The sequence below is a fragment of the Carlito syrichta genome, unplaced genomic scaffold (assembly GCF_000164805.1).
Source record: "Carlito syrichta isolate Samal-C Ts95f unplaced genomic scaffold, Tarsius_syrichta-2.0.1 Scaffold289308, whole genome shotgun sequence".
Classification (NCBI taxonomy): domain Eukaryota; kingdom Metazoa; phylum Chordata; class Mammalia; order Primates; family Tarsiidae; genus Carlito; species Carlito syrichta.
In genome coordinates this window covers 123582-129581 of record NW_007233404.1, presented here as the reverse complement: position 1 = coordinate 129581, position 6000 = coordinate 123582, and positions in this window count along the sequence as shown.

The following is a 6000-nucleotide window of genomic DNA, read 5'->3' as shown; positions in this document are numbered from 1 at the left end:
GATCTGAGTTAAACTGTGTTCTTTTTCAGTGAGTTTCTCTGACTTGCTTTTTCTTATTGTTCCATATTTATTGCTTTTTCTATGACTTTCTGATCTTACAAAGGCTTGAAAACAGAATAGATGTTTAAGTATTTATATAGCTAACAAATAGCACTTTTCTCTAAAATTGTTTAAAGTCCAAACTCAATTAGCAAGAGAGGGCTTCACATTTTTGGAAGCATTGTCTGAATCAGATTAATCGAATTGTTGTTCCTGTCAGTCTTGTGGAATTCTTATACTAACGGGGTAAAATAAATGGTGAGTCCAGAGGTTACTTTCGTCCTCATGACATATTTCTTCCATCCGAGTTGATATTTTTGAATTTTTTGCATAATGAGAGTTGAAATCTCTGCCTCCCCCCGCCAACATTTTGGTGAAAATATGGCTGTTCTTACAAATTGGTCTGTCCATTTAAACAATTGTTCTTTCTCAACAGTTAAGATTCAAAACTGAGAAAAGACACATGCTTCAGCAGCGAGAGAATATCGTGGAAAAGCAGGAAGCTGTGGAGTCCTGTGGAAGAGCCCACATCCTGGGATGCAGATGATTGTAAGTGACATCATGGATGGTACCCATCCAATAAGTGGTAAGCACTCTGCCTGTGAATGAGAGTTTTCTTCCATCAACAGACTTGACTCTGACCATGGAATCTGTATATACAATGTTGGAACAAAGAGGAATCACCTCGCTGTGGCCAAGTGCCAGATTTTATGGGCGAGAAACCTAGAGCTGAGGGAGACACAGCCACTTGTCCAAGGTCCCAATACAAGTCAACATTGGGATGATAAACCAAGTCTCCTGAGCATTATCACGGTGTTTTCTGACAGAATTCAATTGCTACCGGCTGTTTTGTCCATTACACCCAGTTTGCTTAGCGTTGCCTTGCGCTATCTTGAAAGGCAACAGCTGGGTTTGCTGTCCTTGTGTTTTTGCCCCCTGAACCTAGTACGGTGCCTGAGGTATGATCAAATACGTCTGCAAATTAAAACACTGATCACTTTCAGAATAAATCTAACATTCATTTAAGGATATTAATTCTTTGACCCTTCTGTTACTCATGAGTATGGTTACCTGACACGGAAAATAAGGGAAACAGAGGTAAAATTCACTTATGTCTTTTGGCTTGCTATGGGTGATTGTGAAAATTTTCATGATGGAGAAGATAAAAATCAATGGGAAAATGGAGTTGGGAGGGTACTGATGACAGCTTCGGTCCATGCATCTGTGTTCCCTGTTATCACAAATGGAGACTCCGAGGCAACAGTAACACAATGTGTGTTTACAAAGCCTGTACTTAAGGTTGTTAGGATCTACCAGTTCAGTCACAGATCCAGAGAGGTTGATTAAGCTTTGAAGAGCGTTCAGCTTCACTGCCTCTAGGAAATCTGTAGGAAAAAGGGCCCCGAATTCCCTCACAAAACAAACAAAAAACTAAAAAACAAAACAAAACAATTTCCTCTGTGTGAGTTGACTCCAAGAAAGCGGTAGCTGGCTTCTGCCCTAAATTGACAAATATAAGTAGATATTTGAAGGTATGCGAGGGGGGGCCCCCAAAAAAAACCTGGAATTATTTTTTGGAGGACGGGCCCCCCGTAGTACAGGCTTCCCCCACTAGTTACATGTTCTAGGAGCCCAACGGGCATCCGTGTACCAGCTAGCATTGTTGTGAGAGGCCTGCCTTTGGCTTCGGTGAATTTTTTTTTTGGGGGGGGGGATTCTTTCACTATGTTTGCCCATTACATGATGGGTGATTTACAAGGACACCTGCCCACACCAAGTTGAGTGTCCAGCAGTTTGTGACCGACATAGCATGACCCTGTGTTCCACCTTATCCATTCACCCCATCTCGGCCCCAGTGACTTTCTGTTTTATTTCCCCAGATGAAAGAAGTCCTCAAAGATAAACATTTCGACAATGTGGAAGAAGTGAGAAAAAAACGGCAGAAGCACCAAAAGGCACCAAAATCAACGAGTTCAAAAACTGCTTTGAGCAATGGAAAAGCATCTTGATAGGTGTATTGCATCTGAAGGTGTCTGAAGCTTAAATATGTAAGAATAAATACACAATTTTATTATTTTTATTTTTTTGAGTTGGAGTCTCACTCAGTCGCCCAGACTGGAGGATGGTGGCTGCTCCCGGCCACCGCAGCCTCGACCTGCTGGGCTCTGGCGATCCTTCCGCCTCAGCCTTCCAAGTAGCTGGAACTACAGGTGCGTGCTACCACGCCTGGCTAATTTTTTTTTTTTTTATTTATTGTAGGGATGAGGTCTCGCTGCCCAGGCGGGTCTCAAACCCGCGGGCTTAGGCAATCCACTCACCTCAGCCTCCCAAAGGCGCGGGATTACAGGCTGAGCCACCGAACCCAGCTAATACACAATTGTTAATAAATAAATTCTGTTTTGGGGGAATCCTCCTTTGTTATCTAAGAAGAGTAAGAATAATAAAAAAATAGATTTCTGAAGAAAAAATTATCAAATAGAAAAGAAACGATATTTTTAGTACTTCAGTTATATATGGGTGCTTCTCAACTTACATTGTGGCCTCATCCCGATATATCCATCATAAGCTGAAGATATAAGTTGAAAATGCATTTTTTTCTTACCTCTCTGCTAATGGGAAGGACAATGCAATTTTTAAAAAAGTTAGAGTCTCACTCTGTTGCTCAGGCTGGAGTGCAGTGGCATAATCACAGCTCACTGCCACCTTCCACTCCTGGGCTCAGGTGATCCTTCTGCCTCGGTCTCCCTGGTAGCTAGGACTACACTTGCATACCACTATGCCCGCCTAATTTTTTGTAGAGATGAGGTCTCACTATGTTGCCCTGGCTGACCTTAAACTTTTGGGCTCAAGCATTCCTTCTTCCTTAGTCTTCCCAAGTGTTGAGATTACAGACGTGAGCCCCCATGCTCAGCTGAAAATCACATGACAGCTTAGACTAGCTCATCTTATACCTGCCCGGAACTCTACATTAGCCTGCAGTTGGGCAAAGCCATCTAACACAAACACCTCTTTTTAATAAGAAAGGTGTTGAGTATCCCATGTCATGTGTTGAATATTGTACTGAAAGTGAAACAGAGAATGACTGTTTCTACTGGATATGTGCCATTTCTGCTCCACCTTAAAGTTGAAAACGGTCAAGTTGGGGACTGTGGTTTCTTGTAGGCATCTCAGTTGCACCATTGGAGGCATCTGATCAGTTTCCAGTCGTTAGATTTATTATGCTGGACTTTCTATTCTTTTTTCTGTGCCCTTTGCCTTCAAGGGCAGTTATTTGTTTCAAGTCTGATCTCAGATAGAAACAACTCCCAGAGACAGTCTGACTATGTTCTAAGTACAGTGAATAATTTCCAATTAGACATAGGCTAACAGTGGGTTTATTTTGTTTGTACTCCACTCTGACTTAAATTGCTTCCTCAGATCATCTGGGAAATTGTGCTGAAATGGCTAATAAAGCCAAACATAAGTAATCGCTGAACAGTTTTTTAGGTCGCTAGAATCAGAGGTTGGGAGTCTCCTAAGATGCTCTGGAGAAAGTGAAATATGTATGTTTATCAACACATCAACAGAGGTGTAGACTAGTTAACTTTTCTGCTTCCAGGCCTCTGCCCCCTGCATTTTGCCTAAATTCCATTTCTTCTTTCTCTGCAGGTTGTCAGCTAATCTCTCTGAGAGTGTTAGCTGATAACTGAAGGTGTGACCACTCCCAGGAGTATTGCATTTCAAAAGAGGCTTCCAGATAGAAAATACCTCACTTAGAGGAGCTAGAGAAGGGAGGAGGGTTAGGGGCAGGTTGTTATTTTTTAACCTACTTGTAGGTTGAGTTCCAGGCCATTTAACTCAATCTCTAGTGAAAGACCCCCTGAGCTCCTTCCTTCTCCCCCCCTCCTCCGCCCAATTCTGAGAGCCAATGGCTGGGAGTAACATTTCCTCACCCGAAAGCATCACAATACAACAATATCAGGCTCAAATTCAGTTCACTACCCTGTATTTCAGCTACAGAGTGTGTAGTTCTGTGAGGGTGGTCAATTTTATCCAGAACAGAAATGTTAAAACGATTCAAACCTTGCACGACACCTCAAAAGTGTATGAACGAAAGCGTATTTCCAGGACTCTGTATCTGTTACCACTCAGGGGAACCACGCTTTCATAAACATCGTGGCATCTTTTATGCTTTGATCTTAAAATCTTATTACCCATTTGGTTGCATGTTCTCTTAAACATTTGGACACACTTAAATATGAAGCAACCAGTGTGCCAGAGTTTGCTCACTGAGGGTTTACTCTGCTCAAATCTGTATGAATGATATATATTACATATAACTATACAAATATGTATATAGATTATGCCAGTGTTTTCAATTTATTCTCATATGGCAAGAGTTATAACAATGATTTACATGTTGAAAAGCAAACATGTATTATCTTTTCTATGGTCAGCTGACACTAGACATTGGCGAGGCAACTAGGAAATTATATATAGTCCTCGGGTTATGAGAGAATTTTTTCCTTATCTAATCCCATTTCCATCTTTCTGGAAAAAATGAAGACACTCAACTGTGCTCACAATTTAGGGGGATAGCCTCAGTTTTTAGTTTCTTTAGACCTTAGGATTACAACTGTCTTTCTTTTTCTTTGAGTCAAGGCCTCATTCTATCGTTTAGGTTGGAGTGCCACGGCAGGATCACAGCTCACCACAGCCTCCAACTCCTGGGCTCAGGAGATCCTTTTGCCTCAGTCTCCTGAGTAACTGGGACAACAGGTACACATCACCACACCTGGCTAATTATATGACTTTTTTGTAGAGACGAAGTCTACCTGTGTTGCCTAGGCTGGTCTTGACCTCCTGGGCTCAGTCAATCTTCTCTCCTCGGCCTCCCAAAGTGCTGGGATAGCAGGAGTGACCCACTGTTCCAGCCACAACTGTTTAAATTTGCATTGGGGTTAGTCAAAGACTGCAGCCAGCAACATGAGAATATGCTTATTTTATTGTTAGAGTGTATATTTTATTTTTAAATTTTAAATTTAAATTTTATTTTAAAGATGTGGAGTACAACTCAGGATTAGATATACAAGTGGTCATCGTCCAGGTAAAATTTGGACCTCCCTCTGGTCCCCACTTGGCCTCGTCTGAGATCAGGTACCCTTATGGATGTTGTGCCTCACCCCCACCCTGGCAGTGTCCAATTGGCAGTAGCCAATCCCTTTCTTATAGTTTCACAGTCAATGTTCAGGGTCCGCTTATGAGTGAGAACATGTGGTGCTCTGTTCTGTGTTTCTGTGACAGATGAGAATATGCTCTTTTTTTTTTGAGTTGGAGTCTCACTCTGTCAGCCAGACTGGAGTGCAGTGGCACGCTCCCAGCCACCGCAGCCTCGACCTGCTGGGCTCCGGCAATTCTTCCGCCTCAGCCTTCCAAGTAGCTGGAACTACAGGCGCGCGCTACCACACCCAGCTAATTTTTGATTTATTGTGGAGATGAGGTCTCACCAAGTTGCTCAGGCGGTCTCGAACCTGTGGGCTCAGGCAATTCACTCACATCAGCCTCCCAAAGTGCTGGATTACAGGCTGAGCCACCAAGCCCGGCTGAGAATATGCTTTTTCATGTGGCATCGTCTAGTCTATTGAATTGAGGTAGGTATACTTTGTATTCACACTCGCACACATAACTTGAACGTTCAGATATTGACAGTCAAGCCTATGAGCTGCATCAGCAGTGCTGGAGTTCAGGATAGTCAGTTCTCGTCCAACTTGCTTCTGCTAATTGGTTGCGGTGCTGTGTACCCATGGGGAGAGATGCATCGCGCACAAGCAAGCCAAAATCTGTAGTTTTCAATTTGTAAAATTTGGTGAATGATCCCTAGTAACTTCAGAGTTCAAATACTGACATCTCTAGAAGCTCTTTTGATCTTTTCTGAATATTACTATATATATTTTTAAGCTTTGGGTTTTAAAAAATGGTCTT